The sequence below is a fragment of the Zingiber officinale genome, chromosome 8B, assembly GCF_018446385.1.
Source record: "Zingiber officinale cultivar Zhangliang chromosome 8B, Zo_v1.1, whole genome shotgun sequence".
Taxonomy (NCBI): domain Eukaryota; kingdom Viridiplantae; phylum Streptophyta; class Magnoliopsida; order Zingiberales; family Zingiberaceae; genus Zingiber; species Zingiber officinale.
This window is the reverse complement of record NC_056001.1, coordinates 50722033-50740437: the sequence shown is the minus strand read 5'-3', so window position 1 is coordinate 50740437 and position 18405 is coordinate 50722033.

Here is an 18405-nt window from a genome sequence, read left to right as displayed (position 1 = left end):
AAAAGAGAAAAACTTTGTCGGAGATCTTTTCGCAGCGTCGCAGGAGAACAAAAGAGTAGACTCTGAGTTGTTGTTGGAGCTTCAGCCTTGACCCTCCTTATAAAGGAGGTTCGGGGTGCCTGAAACATTCAGGGCACCCTGATTATGACGTAGCCGAGCCAACTAGGGAGCTCCATGTGGCGAAATAATGTTGAGGATAATTTTTCACTTCTGGGCGCCCGGGTCCCTCCCGGGTGCCCAGACCCTAATTTTCTAGCAACTTCCTTTCTGCAAGAAAATATTAGTCTGGAGGCAAATATATCCTGCAAAATAAAGTGTTAGTACAGTTTAAATTTAACAAATGGAGTATTAACTAGATTCCGTCTCTCCGAGATCGGAATCTAGTCAAGATTTCGACTTAGAGTTCCAAAATAGTTCTAAGTCGGATCGGCGCCTAAGTTCCCTTCCCGGGAACGCGTCCTCATAGTCACTCCCCTCTAGTGACTTACCTTCACTTACCTGTCAGACGTCCGGTCAGCCCTTTAACCCGTTTGGGATTCGTGCCAGCTATCCGGTCGGCCCGTCGACCTAGTTGAGCTTCGTGTCAGACATCAGGTCAACCCGTCGACCTGTCTGGGCTTCTCCTGTACACTCGATCAGAGTGTTAGATAACAACGAAACTAACTTAACCTATTTTTTCATTCATCAGAACTCGAGTTAGACCGTTAGTGCTAACCGCACCAACAATCTCCCCTTTTTGATGTAATGACAACCTGGTTAAGTTAGTGAAAAATATGTAAGTAAAATCAAGCATAAGATTGTTAAGTCAGCTTTTAAATTTTGTTCTGCTTTTTGTTTGTTTAACTAACTTATCCCCCTAACCCTCCCCCTTTGGCATTCATCAAAAGTATAGAACAACAAGGAAAAAAATGCAAGGAAATTTAGAAATGTAAGTCAGATTATCTTGGGGGAGTATAATATAGAAAAATGACTTAAGTTAAAATAGCTATGTTTAATTTTTTAAACAAATAATTGTAATTTTAACTTAATCTTTTTTAAAAAAATTTACAATTTAGAAACATAATTTGCAAAGATAGTAAGATATTAAGATTAAGTTCAATTTACAAGTCAAGTTTTTTTTTAAACTAAGTAAAATCAAGTTTGAGTTTGTAAATACTTAACTAAGTAAAATTTAAAATATGATTTTGTAACCTTTTAGATAAATTTTCAAAAATATGTTTTGGAACTCAAATAATATTTTCAAAATTGAAGAATCCAATTTTCAAAAACAATTTTTTAAAACTAAGTTTGGAAGATTTAAATCAGAATTTGAAAATTTTAAAATTTGAAAAGCAAGTTTTCATAAATAATTTTAACTTTCAAAACTAATTTTGAAAACTAATTTTAAAACTTTTGAACACTTAGTTTTGAGGTATTTTGTAAAAAAAATAAGTAAAAAATAATTAACCTCCCCCTTAACCTGACATTACAAAATCTGTCTAACCGATTAGCTACTCACTGACTATTCAGAGGATAGCAGCTTTCACTTGGTTAGTCAAGTTAAGTCTAAGTATCAGTTAGTGTTTGACTAAACTGAATGACTTAACTTGATTAATATCTGTTTGGTATTTAACGCTCAGACTTATAGCGATGCACTGACATAAGCATCTTAAGTCCAGGCAATTTGCCTATGCATCTCACCCCTTTCTATATTTGGCAATCACAAACAAGGAAATCCTAAGGTGTTGGTGAGATGCTCAAGTACTAGCCCTAGGGGAATATGCTTTCTAAGGGATTATTCTAGTCTAAGGCTAAAACTGGTTTAAAATTCTAAAAGTAAAAAATTTTGAACATAAAAGCATTTTATCTTAGAATTTGAAAAATAACTATTTTTGAAAATAATTTTAAAATTCCTAATCTATTATACAAATCAGAATCAATCATTTTCAAAGTTGAGATATACCTAAGTAGGTGTAGTTCAGAGTAATGTGTGAGTAGGGATCACCAAATGGTAGATCCCTAGGAGGGTAACACTGAAAAGGACACGTATATGGTCATAACTCTAAGAAGTCCTGAATAGTGGTAGGAGATAATGTAATATCCGTACCAGCTACTCTAGTAACATAAGTGAGATCATGTACCCTAACCAAGTTATTATAAAATTCAGCACATAAATCTATGTTTACTGAACTAGTACAGTAAACAAGGTTCCGCAAGTTATAGTGGCTAATAACCTCTACAACTGGAACACATGACCATAAGAAAAACTCTCTATCTAGGCACTTAGTCCTAATAGGCATATAAATGATTGACTCAAACTTAATCCTAAGTTTGTCAGTAGGGAACCTAGGGTCAATACTAGCAGTCGAGGGCCCAACACTAGATCTAGAGTGTTTTCTACATTATTTAAAAAAAAAACTATACTTAAGCAAGTAATCAGTGAAATATTTAAAGAAACTTAGGAGGAAAAAGAAATTTACCGAGGCATCGTGAATAAAATTTTAGAGATGACAACCTCGGTTGATTTGCAATAGCGTAATAACTGCAGCATGGAATAAAATTTTAATTTAGATCACTCTTGCGGTAAAGCTCGGAAAGAGCCTTAACAAGAGTGAAGAAGAGGTGGTGCAAAAGGAGAGGGCGCCCCTGCCCCCTATATATAGGGGGCTCCCCCTGATTATGACGTAGCCGAACCAACCAGGTAGCTCCATGCGGCGAAATGACATTGAGGATAATTTTTCACCTCCGGGTACCCGGACCCTAATTTTCCAGTAGCTTCCTGCAAGAAAATGTTAGTCCGGAGGTAAATATATCTTGCAAAATAAAGTGTTAGCACAGTTCAAATTTAACAAATGGAGTATTTTCTAGATTCTGTCTCTCCGAGACCGAAATCTAGTCAAGATCTTGACTTAGAGTTTCGAAATGGTTCTAAGTCGGATCGACGTCTAAGTTCCCTTCCCGACAACGCATCCTCATAGTCACTCCCCTCCAGTGACTTACCTTCACTTACCAGCTAGACGTCCGGTCAGCCCTTCGACCCGTCTAAGCTTCGTGCCAGCTATCCGGTCGGCCCGTCGACCTAGCTGGGCTTCGTGCCAGACATCGGGTCAGCCCGTCGACCTGTCTGGGCTTCTCCTGTACACTCGATCAGAGTGTTAGATAACAACGAAACTAATTTAACATATTTTATCTTCATCAAAACTCGAGTTAGACCATTAGTGCTAACCACACCAACAGATATATTGCTTACGAGCAATAATAAGGGTATACTGCATCAAACCAAGTCATTTCTATCTGGTAATTTTGAAATTAAATATCTTGGTAAAGCATCCTTTGTTTTAGGCATACAGATATATCGTGATCATTCAAGAGGCATTCTTGGACTTTCACAATAAGCTTATATTGAAAATGTGCTTATAAGGTATGGTACGCAGAAATGTACACCTGGTGACACACCTGTGTCAAGAGGTGACAAGTTCAGCTTGCAGCAGTGTCTAAAGCTTAAACTTAAAATAAAGGTGATGAAACCATTTCTATATGCGTCAGTAGTGGGAAGTCTCATGTATGCACAAGTTTGTACTCGACCAGATATAGTATTTATAGTAGGGATGTTAGGCAGATATGTTAGTAATCCAGGATCGTCACACTAGAAAGCGGTTAAGAGAGTGATGTGGTATTTGCAAAGAACTAAAAGACATATGCTCACATATCGAAGATCAGATCATTTGGAGGTGATTGGATATTCATACTCTGATTTTGCTGGATGCTCGGATAGTAGGATATCCATTTTAGGCTATATTTTCATGCTTGCTAGAGGGGTTATATCTTGGAAGAGTGTCAAGCAGACACTAGTAGTCATTTCTACTATAGAGGCAAAGTTGGTAGCATGCTACAAAGCATCCAATTATGAGATTTGGCTGCGGAACTTCGTCACAGTATTATAGATCGTTGATGGCCACTGAGGATCTACTGTGATAATAAAGCCGCAGAACTTTATGCCAAGAACAATCACAGTTCGTCGAAGTCTAAACACATCGACATCAAGTTTCTAGCGGTTAAAGAAAGAGTTCAGAGTAGTCAGATTATGGTAGAGCACATCAGCACAGATTCTATATTGGTCGATCCACTCACCAAAGGCTTGGTTCCTAAGGTGTTTAATGTCATATTATGGATATGTGAGCCCTTATGGAAGAAGAACTCATCTAGTGGGAGTCTGTATTTAATTTATTGCTCTATATTTGATAATAAAGATAAACATTTTATTTTAATTATTGTACATACTTAAAGTTTAAAATATTAATGAGAATTTATATGTTTGTTTGACACTCTGACTGTGATATCATCATTTACTACTGCTGTTTAGCATTTGGTGTTTGTAAATGTGATACAAACTCCTTTTGGAATCATAAAGTTGATCATGTTTGCTATTGTAGTTTAACATAAAGTATTTCACAAATATGATCTGACATCTTTGAGGTCATCTTTGGACTAGTTGAAAATTGGCATTTACTGATCATATTTCATGTAATTTCACTCTACATATCTACATCTTGATTTATGTCATTAATGACATTGGTATTGAGATTACTGTTGGGGTTTGTTATCATCATATATAGTAGTTATGACTTATTTAGTCCTATACGAATGAAGTTAATGGACCAGATTGTTTATAGGGGTATTCTATACCCATAAAGTTTGATATTAACTAAATTTTTACTTGTATTTCATATACAACTCATAAATAACCCAAGTGAGAGATTTTTTGTTATTATCTCTAATTGGTGAGCTTAATTGTAAGTTGTGCATATGACTACAAATCGAACCTATTAAAGTGATCTAACTTAGGCTTATTTGATTTCGGTTGTTGGATGTAGACCTTGTATGTGTAGAACATATAGTCACGCATCTATTATTATCTATATGTTGATAATAGATGTTTAGTATATATATGGACTTACAGTCCCGCATCTATAATATATATATATATATATATATATATATATATATATGTGGGACTGTAAGTCCATATATATACTAAATATTTATTATCAACATATAGATAATAATAGATATGTGACTATATGTTCTACATATATATATATATATGGTTGGTTCCTAAGAGTTTAGGGTGAAATCTTGACAGAAGTTTTGGTTCCCCATTAACCTAAAGCTTTTCGGCGTCATCACCCCTAAATCCCTTGGAAGACCTTCTTTTTCTTTCCGTTGCATCTTCTTCCACAGGGATTATTTCTGGAAGACACTAAAGACAAGGATGACTCTTCAATCAGGTTCCTTGTCATATTTGTTTATGTATTTATTTTTCTTATGCCATGTTTTTGATGAAACGAAGATTCATGTTCATATATTCTTGTATTTCCTATATACAAATTCTTATACAATTTTTAAAATCTATGCGGCTAAGATTTTACCATATCTATTATAGTTCACCAACCCAATTAATAGCAATGGATTTCATGTATGTATAGCTAAAGGCTAAAGGAAAAAAAAAAATGATGTTCGAGGATTTTCTTTTTCTTTCTCTTGGTTCTTTCTAAGGTTGATTTGAGTTCAATCTCAAATATGGTGCATAGCCTGTCTTTTCCTTTGTCCATTTTAATATATTTTAATATGATAAAATTAATGCTTGTTTTTAATGTATTTTAATATTATATATGGTATGCAGTTTTATAGAAAAATATTTCTTTTGGGTGCTTTCTTAATTCATTTATAATTTATGGGTATTGTGCTGGAACCTCTATTTTAGAAGATATTGGTAGGTATGGAAAAATTAAATGATAATTTCATTAACTAAAGGAAACCTTGAAAAAACAAAAAATGTTGTTCCGTTCTATCTCAAATATGGTGCATAGCCTTGTCTTTTCCTTTGTCCATTTTAATATATTTTAATATGATAAAATTAATGCTCGTTTTTAATGTATTTTAATATTATCCTATTATATATGTGTGCTATACAGCTTTATATAAAAATCTTTTTTGTGCTGTCTTCATTCATCTACGTGTCTTAATACTTTATCAATTTCTTTAAATTAATAATATAGAGAAGATAAATTATAGATAATTATTAGTTATTAATATATAAGATCAAATATAAAAAATATATATATTTAAATACATTAAAATAAGATATAAAAAAAAAATGTTTAAATATACTAAATTTTAATCTTCAGACCTTATATAATAATACTATCTCAATCATGGTACCACTACAACAAGAATATCTTAATTTATTTATGGGACTTATGAGAATTGTGCTCGAACGTTATCTGGTAAGACTATTTTAGAAGATATTGATAGTTATAAAAAATTTAAATGATAATTGGATTAACAAAAGGAGACCTTCTAGATATATATATACATCATTAGTAAAATATTATTAGTTTATTATTATACAGAAATCTTTCATAATTTCCTATATATATATTTTCTTTAATGATTTTTCTAATTCATTCTAAAATCATTACCAATGCTTTCATCGTCGATTGTACCATCGTCGATTGTCAAAATTCAGAATTGATTATATATTTAGAAAATATATGATCTAAACTTATATTGACAGTTTGGTACCAAAATCTTGAAATAATATCACAACCTTGAGACAGGTTGTTGGCCCGTGTTTCTTATCGGAGCTATATACGAACTTGTTCACTATCTTTGTCTCGTCGACCATCATGTAACCTAGGGCGGTGATTTCAAGAAAATTTTAAGTTCAATTTTGATCCTAAATGAGAATTTAGAGGTTATTTAAGGATGAATAAATTTTGACGATAATTATTTTTTATTTAATATGCCTCTCAATTTAAAATCCAGAATCTGCCTATACATGAACAGGATATTGCTTATATGAAATCATGACATAACAAATGTTGGTGCGGGAAGCATCCGACGATCGAACCTTAGTTTTGATAATGGCAAAGGGATTCAAAGTTAAGTTTAATTGTTATCTAATATGTATGACTGAGTGTTTCAGGAATGTCCTAACTGTGGTTAGGCAGGTGAAAACCCTAGGGGGTGGAAACCCTAGATCCTAAGGGGTGGTAACCCTAGGTGGAGAAAAGTCCTAGCTGTGGTTAGGCAAAGGTAAAACCCTAGGGGGTGATAACCCTAGGTCATAGGGGGTGGTAACTCTATGCGGGAAGTCTTGGCGGGTCGACGCTTCGGGCAAAAATCCTAGGGGGTGGTAACCCTAGGTTAAAATTCTGGTGTCGCGAGCCGGGTAGAAGTTTGGATGGATCGAGGACCGGACATCCAGCATGAAGACCGGAAGCATCGGACGCTGAGCAAAAGTCCAGTCGATCTGGAGGATCGTACTGGCAACAGGTAAATCTCCTGAGAGGAGTAGGTGAGGGCGCGTTCCCCCTAGAGGAAACAGTAGGCGTCGGGTCGACCTAGGGTTTTCGGTCGGAAATCCGAAGTCAGACCCGGACAGTCCGGTGACTGTCAAATTTATTTCTATATATTATCCTTTGTGTTCTAACTCTGTCTTGCAGGAAACTAACACTTTTGTGCAGGGTTAGAACTGACAGTGATCGGTCGATCGAACCTCCAAGCTACCAGATCAGATCTCCAGAAGTTGGACCGGGCTCGACCAGGGATCGGTCGACCGGACCTCGGGATCGGTCGACCGGACCTCGGGATCGGTCGACCGAACCTGGGATAGGTATCGACTGGATCAAGTCGAGGTGTGCGGGTCAGAGGAGACTGATCGGTCGACCGGACCATGGGTTCGGTCGACCGAACCCAGGGGATAGAGTTTGACCAGATCGAAGCGGAGCGACAGATCGACGGATCAGATGCGGTGGAGATCATCTGATCGGTCGACCAAACATGAGGATCGGTCGACCGATCCGCTTCGGATCAAAGCTGATCACGAGACTTGGGGATCTGGATCAGCGTCTGCAGAGCTATAAAAGGTAGCCTTGGGGTGCAGCTTCGACAATCAATCACAGAAGCGAACTTTCTACTTCCTGCTGCTAACAAGTCGATCCCGAAGTGTTGTTTCATCATCCCGACGACCCGGAGCTCAGTTCTTCCATCTTTCATTGTCGTCGGTACATTTTATTGTTATTAATTACTGTACTTCAAATTGTACTCATTTAACGAGCCTATAGTTGTTGTCCACCGAAAGCGATCAAGGATCGCGGGCCTTCGAATAGGAGTCGAGCTAGGCTCTAAACGAAGTAATTCTACTGTGTCTTCTGTGTGTTTGCATTTACTTTCCGCTGCGTTTCTACTCTTAGTTTTAACTCGTTAAAATAGCCACGAGCGCTATTCACCCCCCTCTAGCGCGATCTCGATCCAGCAATTGGTATCAGAACGGGGTCATTTTGAATCGGTGCAACCACCATTCAAAACAATTTTTCGTGGTAGTTTCAGATTTTTCGGAGTCAATTAGAATTTAGCCTTATAGCTATATTCTAATTCTTTTCTCGAATCGGTTTTTGCTCAAAGTTGGTGCAACACCACTCGAGTCCGTCTTCTTTTTAATACCTCCAGCACTACTAATCCAGGACCAAGTCCTGGAAATTTCTTGTCGTTTATTTTCTTCAGAGTTGATCTAAAATGACCCTTCAAGAAGGCTACAGTACAGCTCCCCCCCACTATTCACCGGAGACGACTTCGGATACTGGAAGGGTAGGATGGAGGCATATCTCTAGACTCATTTTGAAGTCTGGATGATCGTCAAAACCGGACTCCAACTACCAACTGATAGCGCCGGTAAGCCACTACTGTACGAGGACTGGGATGCATCTCTGATTAAGAAGGTGGAAGCTAATGCCAAGGCGACCTGCACCCTCCAGTGTGGCTTATCAAAAGAAGAACTTAACCGTATCAGCCCCTTCAACAGTGCCAAGGAGCTGTGGGAGAAGCTCATTGAACTTCATGAAGGAACGTCTGACACCAAAGTAAGTAAAAGAGACCTAATCTTCAATAAATTATTTAATATCAAACTGCAGGAAAGTGAGACAGCTACCCAACTCCATGCCCGGATTGAAGATCTGCTCAACGGTCTTCATGCAATTGGACAGAAGATAGATAATCGGGACATCATAAGGTACTCCTTAAACGCCTTTCCGAGGAACACCTTGTGGGCATCCATTGTTGATGCTTACAAAGTTTTCAAGGATTTATCTTCAATAAAACTAGATGAATTGTTTTCCGAACTAGAATTGCATGAGCAGACAATGCACGTCTGGTCGAGAAAGGTGTTGCTTTGGTTGCAGGTACCAGCAGAACGCGCAAACCGACGTCAAGGTGCAAATCCAAACCCGAGTCCAAAGACGAATCAGACGCAGAGGACGAAGACGAAGTTATTTCCGGACTGGTAAAGCTCGTGCGGAAAATATGCAAGTCAAAAAGGGCAACTCAAACGGACCCGAAGGACAGATCTGGAGTCACCTGCTACGGATGTAACCAGAAGGGGCACTACAAGCCGGATTGTCCAAACAAAAAGCAACGTAAAAAGAAAGCATTAAAAGCAACCTGATCCGAGTCCTCAGATGAAACCGAGTCCGACGAAGAAGAACCGACAAGCTTCCTCGCGTTGCCAGTACAAGTAAATATTGACGAAATCGAGTCTGAATTCGAGTCTGAAACCGAGAGCGAGTCGGAAACTGAGTCCGAGCGAAGCCACGGATCTGCATCCGTTTCCGAAGGACCGAACCCCACTGTAAGTGCTTTAATGTCTAGTATTAACTTAGATGACTCGGAAAATTTAATTCTGTACTTGCTTAAAAAGTTGGCTAAATCTAACGTCCGGGTTAAGTCGCTCCGAAAGGAGGTAACAGCCCTTAAGGGAGCGACTGACTCGAGTTCTTTAACTGAGTCAGTTCTAACTGAGTCAGTTCAAATTGAAAGTTCAACTCAAGTCCAACAACTTGAGGAAGAAAATTCCAATTTGAAAACTCAAATTAAAGAACTCAAGGACATGTTGGAACGGTTCACCTTGGGTTCCAAGAATCTGGATCTGATTCTTGGAAAATAGCGAGCCGTTTACAACAAATCCGGACTTGGATTTAAGACCAAAATAAAGTTTAAATCATACTTGTCGTTAGTAAATAGAAATAATAGAAACATAATTCAAGCATGGGTCCCCAAGTCAAACTTGGTTAATCAAGTTGGACCTGGTCACTATTGGGTCCCCAAGGATCAGATCCATTTCCTTGATAGATCATATCGAGGCTATGATCCAGGGGGAGCAAATAGAAAAACTATCTCAATAAATAAATAAAATGCTTGTTTATTTATTTTCCTTGCAATATACATGCTTAGACTAGGATAGCTTAAGGATCTAGGCATAATTTACACTTGCTAGTTAAATCTAAGAGTTTCAAAAAGAAAATTAAATATATATTTCTTTGAGCGATTCTGTGTAGGAAGGGGTGGATGATCCCATACCCAAGAAGGCCTAGTGCCTCGCCCTGACTTGAGAATCAATCTTTGAAATACTTATTTAATTGACTAATTGGAAAACCTATTTTTAACTCAAATGTAAATTAATCCTTAGAAACTATTTAAATCAAAGATAACCATCTCACAAAAATACGTAAGATTACCTGATTGATAACTTAGAATCGGATGAGATGGATCTAGGTTAAACTTAGTCTTAAATAAATTCAATTTAATCAAATGAAACGACTTAATTAACTTAAATCAAATGAATAAATTATTTAAAAATTATTTTAAAAATCCTTTGAAAATTAATTTCAAAATTGCTGAAAAATCCTTTAAAAATTAATTTCAAAATCATTTGAAAAATACTTTTAAAATTAATTTCAAAATTATTGGAAAATCCGTTAAAAATTAATTTCAAAATCATTTGAAAAATACTTTGAAAATTAATTTCAAAATCATTTGAAAAATCCTTTAAAAATTTAATTTCAAAAATTATTTGAAACCTTTTTGAAAATTAATTTCAAAATTATTGAAAAATCTTTTGAAAATTAATTTCAAAACTTAATTGAAAAATACTTTGAAAATTAATTTCAAAACTTATTTGAAAAATCTTTTGAAAATTAATTTCAAAACTTATTTGAAAAATCCTTTAAAAATTAATTTCAAAATCATTTGAAAAATATTTTGAAAATTAATTCATTTGAAAATTAATTTCAAAATCATTTGAAAAATCCTTTAAAAATTAATTTCAAAATCATTTCAAAAATACTTTAAAAATTATTTGAAAAATATTTTAAAAATTAATTTAAAAATCATTTGAAAAATATTTTGAAAATTAATTTAAAAAATTATTTGAAAAATCTTTTAAAAATTAATTTCAAAATCATTTGAAAAATATTTTGAAAATTAATTTCAAAATCATTTGAAAAATACTTTGAAAATTAATTTCAAAACTTATTTGAAAAATCTTTTGAAAATTAATTTCAAAATCATTTGAAAAATACTTTGAAAATTAATTTCAAAAATTATTTGAAAAATCCTTTGAAAATTAATTTCAAAAATTATTTGAAAAATCTTTTGAAAATTAATTTCAAAATCATTTGAAAAATACTTTGAAAATTAATTTCAAAAATTATTTGAAAAACCTTTTGAAAATTAATTTCAAAATTATTTGAAAAATACTTTGAAAATTAATTTCAAAACTTATTTGAAAAATCTTTTGAAAATTAATTTCAAAATCATTTGAAAAATCCTTTGAAAATTAGTTTCAAAATTATTTGAAAAATCCTTTGAAAATTAATTTCAAAATAATTTAAATCATTTCTTAAACTTAGAGTTTTGAAGTGATTTTGTTAAAAATATTAAAAGAAACACTTAGGTTTTAATGTTTACAAGAAAATTAATTTGAAAAGCTAAGTGTTTACCTCAGTACTCATTTTTTACTCCCCTCTTTATTTTGATATATGACAAAGGAGGAGAGTATAGGAAATTCAAAGGAAACTAAAATTCAAAAATTCAAAACCAAAAAAAATCAGCTTAAGGGGGAGCTTCCATTTAGGGGGAGCTTCAATGTGCTTAGGTTTTATTTACCTTTATTGCATTTTTTCACTTAACTTTGAATTTCGGTTGTCATAATCAAAAAGGGGGAGATTGTTGGTGCGGGAAGCATCCGATGATCGAATCTTAGTTTTGATAATGGCAAAGGGATTCAAAGTTAAGTGTAATTGTTATCTAATGTGTATGACTGAGTGTTTCAGGAATGTCCTAACTGTGGTTAGGTAGGTGAAAATCCTAGGGGGTGGAAACCCTAGGTCTTAGGGGGTGGTAACCCTAGGTGGAGAAAAGTCCTAGCTGCAGTTAGGCAAGGGGAAAACCCTAGGGGGCGGTAACCCTATGTCATAGGGGGTGATAACCCTATGCGGGAAGTCTTGGCGGGTCGACGCTTCAGGCAAAAATCCTAGGGGGTGGTAACCCTAGGTTAAAATCCTGGTGTCGCGAGCCGGGTAGAAGTCTGGATGGATCGAGGACCGGACATCCAGCATGAAGACCGGAAGCATCAAACGCTGAGAAAAAGTCCAGTCGATCTAGAGGATCGTACTGGCAACAGGTAAATCTCCTGAGAGGAGTAGGTGAGGACGCATTGGGTCGACCTAGGGTTTTCGGTCGGAAACTCGAAGTCAAGCCCGGACAGTCCGGTGACTGTCAAATTTATTTCAATATATTATCCTTTGTGTTCTAACTCTGTCTTGCAGGAAACTAACACTTTTGTGCAGGGTTAGAACTGCCCGAGATCGGTCGACCGAACCTTAGATTCGGTCGACCGAACCTTAGATTCGGTCAACCGAACCTCCAAGCTACCAGATTAGATCTCCGAAAGTTGGACCGGGCTCGACCAGGGATCGGTCGACCGGACCTCGGGATCGGTTGACCGAACCTGGGATAGGTATCGACTGGATCAAGCAGAGGTGTGCGGGTCAGAGGAGACTGATCGGTCGATCGGACCATGGGATCTGTCGACCGAACCCAGGGGATAGAGTTTGACCAGATCGAAGCGGAGCGACAGATCGACGGATCAGATGCGGTGGGGATCATCTGATCGGTTGACCGAAGATAAGGATTGGTCGACCGATCCGCTTTGGGTCAAAGCTGATCCCGAGACTTGGGGATCTGGATCAGCGTCTGCAGAGCTATAAAAGGGAGCCTTGGGGTGCAGCTTTGACAATCAATCACAGAAGCGAACTTTCTACTTCCTGCTGCTAACAAGTCGATCCCGAAGTGCTGTTTCATCATCCCGACGACCCGGAGCTCAGTTCTTCCATCTTTCATTGTTGTCGGTATATTTTATTGTTATTAATTACTGTACTTCAAATTGTAATCATTTAACGAGCCTATAGTTGTTGCCCACCAAAAGCGATCAAGGATCGCGGGCCTTTGAGTAAGAGTCGAGTTAGGTTCCGAACGAAGTAATTCTATTGTGTCTTCTGTGTGTTTGCATTTACTTTCCTCTGCGTTTCTACTCTTAGTTTTAACTCGTTAAAATAGTCACGAGCGCTATTCCCCCCCCCCCCCCCCTCTAGCGCGATCTCGATCCAACAACAAATTAATGCATAACTATAAAGACAAGGAACCTAAATATAACACCATAGTCCTTGTCATGTAGCGTTGTCTCAGTATCCAAGTTCCTGAGGAAACAGAAGAAGCAAAAACAATTCTGAGGGAATTAAGGATGACGGCGCCGCACAAATGCACGTCAATGGGGAACGAGGGTCCTATCAAGATACCTAATCCATCAGGGACCTCTCCCTTATATAGTAAACCGATATGTTATCAACTCATAACTAATAGCGTATCAGACTAAAGGGTTCTACATATTGATCGAATCCACATCCAATAACCTGAAACTCAATGAACTCAAGTCCGATCACTTAAATGGGTTCGGTTCGTATCCATATGTATAGCTTACAGATAAGTCCACCTAAAGGAAATATCTAACAATCTCCCACTTGGGCTATGCATGACTTATAATGAAATATAAATATAACTTTAGTTGATATCAAACTTTATGGGTATAAAATATCCCTTTAAATAATCTGATTCATTAACTTTATTGGTATAGGACTAAAGAGGTCATAGCTACTATATATGCATGTAACAAGTTTCAATAGTAATCACAATACCAATGTCATTAATGATATAGATCAAGATGTGAATGTGTATAGTGGAAATTACATAAAATATGATCTATACATGTCAATTTTCAACTGATCCAAAGTGACCCAAAAGAGTCTGATCATGTTTGCAAATACCTTAAGCTAAACTGCAATAGCAAATCATAATTCAAACCTTATGATTCTAAAAGGAATTTGCATAATATTTACAAACATCAAATACGAAACAGCAACAGTAAATCATGATACAATATTCAAAGTGTCAAATAAATACATAAATTTCCATTAATATTTTAAATTTTAAGTATGTACAATAATCAAAATAAAATATTTATCTTTATTAACATAGATAATGTGCGTAGATTATATATATTTTTAGGCATACTTTAACGTACATCTACTTGTATTTCATGAGCAATATATTTATTGTACCATATTTCATTATTATATCATACTTCCATTTATTTTGTTCGGAAAATCTACTCTTTGCATGTTTTTATTGACAGAACGTAATTTGGAGCGAAAACGGAGCAAAAAATGGACATTGAAGCAACTTGTGAAAATCTAGTAACCTAGTCGTGCCAAAGGCATGACCGTGTGTTCTTACCAGTGGTAAAGCAAGGGTAGGCCGTGACTAAAGGCACACCAATGCCTCCCACCAGAGGCTAATCAAGGGACGTTCGTGTGAAATCACATGGTCATGCTCCCCTTCCAAAGCTTATTCAGAGGTTGACCATGCCAAATGGCACTGTTGTGCCCCCTCACCCATAGCCATTCATGCCACAGCCGTGCCAATTGGTACAACCATACCTCCAAGCATGGCCATGTGACGGAGAACACAAGGGGGTTGTGTGGCGGGCCATGTCGTGCAAGAATAGGGTTGTGTTGAATCTGGGCAGACTGCAGACTTATTTTGAAACAGTTATAACTTTGTGCTCGGTTAGAGTTACGGGCTGATCTTTATATCAAATGTAGCTAACTTCAAGCTCTACAACTTTTCTTCAGGTTAAACAGAGATAAATCGTGTACTAGCCATGCTAAAAGGCATGGTCGTGCCTCCCATCTTTGGCCGCATCACACCCTCCGCCTAGACTACAAACCAAACTTTGAACCACTATAACTTTCGGCTCGGTTGGAGCCATGACTAGATCAAAATATCAAAATGTAGATAATTTCAAGGGATACAACTTTGGTTCAGGGTGAATCACAAGAAAATCAAGTTTAAGGGGTGAAAAATCTATTTTACCGGACCCCTATAATCCTGGCTAATCTAGGCAGTTTGGAGAAGGTACAAAAGGTCAAGATCCCCATTCTTTAACTCTTCTTAGATTTGAGACTTTGCCCCTCTCCTTGGGGAGGGGTTCTGTTGGTTCGGGAAGCATCCGACGATCGAACCCAAGTTTTGATAATGACAAAGGGATTCAAAGTTAAGTTATTTTGTTATCTAAACATGTGTGAATGAGATTTTTCAGGAAAGTCCTAACTACGGTTAGGCAGGTGAAAACCCCTAGGGGTAGTAACCCTAGGTGGAGGAAAACCCTAAGGGGTGGTAACCTTAGGTCCTAGGAGGTGGTAACCCTAGGTGATGGAAATCCTAAGGGGGGGAGTAACCTTAGGTCCTAGGGGAAGGTAACCCTAAGTGGCGAAAACCCTAGGGGGTGATAACCCTAGGCGAAAAGTCCAATCGATCTGGAGGACCGGGATGACATCAGGTATGCTCTCCTGAGTGGAGTAGGTGAGGGCGCGTTCCCCGGAAGAGGGAATAGTAGGCGTCAGTTCGACCTAGGGTTTTCGATCGGAAATCCGAAGTCAGAACTGGACAGTCCGTGACTGTCAAACTTTTTATTATTATTATTGTGTGTGCTAACTTTATTTTACATTATATGTGGTTGGTTTGTGGACTGATATGTTTTGTAGGGAAAAAGGAGCAAGATCAGCCTCGGATGAATAGTACCCGAGGCACCCTTATAGAGCTTGAGGCGCCTCGGGTGTAAGGCAGAAGCTACGCTAGAAGCCACATTGGAGGCGCCCTCATGGTGGCTTGAGGCGCCTCGGACAGCATTGGAGGTGCCTTTAAGGTTTATGGAGGCGCCTTTAAGAGGATAGACGAAGACTTCTTCTCAGCTCATCCATGCAGCTAACTCGGCACTGTGGAGGCGCCCTCAAGGGGCTTTGAGGCGCCTCCAACAGCCTATTTAAAAAGATCTCGAACAGCAGCTTGGGCAATCAATTAACAAGCAATCCTTCTGCAACAAGCTGCTAAGGAGACGTTCCGACTAAGCTACGACAAGTCCCCGACAACTTGGAGCTGTGATTTTATGTTTTATTGTTGTCGGTATAAGTTTCCTCTACATTTAATTGTAAACACTTATTGTACTGAATTTGCGATATTATAGTTGTTGCCCACTGAAAGCGATCAACGATCGCGGGCCTTGGAGTAGGAGTCGTCCAAGGCTCCGAACCAAGTAAATCTTGGTGTCTTTGTGTGTTGTCTTTATTTCTTATTCCGCTGCTTTACTCGTCGAGTTTTTCGAATACGAAAGTGAAAGCCACGAGTACTATTCACCCCCCCCTCCTCTAGCGCTTCCCGATCCAACAGGTTCTACCCTTATGGGGGAATCCTAGGGCTTCATCCACCTCCATTCCTTGATGATCTGTCCATCTCCAGAGCAAGGATGCATCCCCAAGACATCAGAAACCTCAGCAAGCATCTCTTCTTCCCTTCTTCCCACATCTAGGGCTGTAAGTATGCTTTATTTTATATTTTGGGGTTGTTCTTCCCTTGCAATGGAGTAGATCTCCCTTTCTAGGATTAGGGAGTATTTGTAATATGATTGAGATATAAAACTATGTAGATTTGTCATGTTTCTATTCAATGACATGTTTAATGTTTTATTCATGTTTGATGAAATATGTGTGTGATACATTTATATATCTTTTGCATGTTTTATTGAATGATGTGGAGGATTGAAATCCATGTAAGGGGGGTGCTCTAGATCGTATGACCAGGGGGCCTGAGTGACAAGGGTATCCCTTTAATCGGACATCTAGAGCATCGCTTTGAATTGGAGATCAATACTCTACAAGAGAATAGTTAATTAGAACATAATGGGTTTATCTCAATTCCGTGCTATGAAGTGGATGGTGTAATATAGATCGTATTACTGGGGATCCTTAGTGACAAAGGGTAATCCTTTAACCGGACTTTCCGTCTTACTTATCCTACTTAGTAGCATTGATTGCCAATGGGATAGACACTCTAATGCGGCTATCACGAGGTTGTATCGGTATTTAGTTAGGTTCTCTACAAGAGCATGAACATAGAGGATAGAAACTAGATAATAAATGTAACATCATCTAGCATTACAATGAAACTGAAATCCTAGAATCACTTCCCAAACCATTTCTCACATCCTTTTAGCTCTCTTTCTCAAGATCAATTCTCTCCTCTCTCTTGCTCACAAGTTTTCAATCTTCTCCTAATTTTCGACCATCTAGATAACTTACTTTGTGACATCTCTAGTGCTTAATTAATAGTCTCTATGAATTCATAAATCTTTTATATTACTGATGACGTTTTCATGCACTTGTAGATTCATAACAATAGAGCAATAAAATAAATACAGGCTCCAATTAGATGAATTCTTTTTCCATAAGAAGAACTCTCATATCCATAACATACATAGGAAATACCTTAGGTACCAAGCCTTTGGTGAGTGGATTTACCAACATGAAATTTGTACCGATGTGCTTTATCATAATCTGACGACTCTGAACTTTTTCTTTAACCTTTAGAAACTTTATGTCGATATGCTTGGACGAACTGCGGTTGTTCTTGCCATACAATTATGTAATTTTATTATTCATAGTTGATCCTCAATGACCTATCAATGTCATTAACGATATGTAATACTATGATGAAGTTCTATAGTCAAATTCCATAATTGGATATTTTATAGCATGATATCAACTCTGTCTCTATAGTAGAAGTAGCTATTAGCGTCTGCTTAATACTCTTCCAAGATATATTTCCTCCAGCCAATATGAAAATATAACCTGAAATGAACCTTCTGCTATCCAAGAATCTAACTAAATCAGAGTTTGAATATCTAATTACCTCCAGGTGATCTGACCTCCACTATACCAAATTTAACTTTTCGTAACGCACAATTATTCTATCCACGATGTGCATCACATGCTGCATAATTGCAAGTTGTTAAAAGTCATAAGACATTTGTGGCGCGCAACGCACACTGCGGTTAAGAGCATTCATGGCATGCAACGCTGCTATTAAGAGTATTAGCAACGCGCAGCGTGCGCTATGGTTAAGAGCATTCGCAGTGCG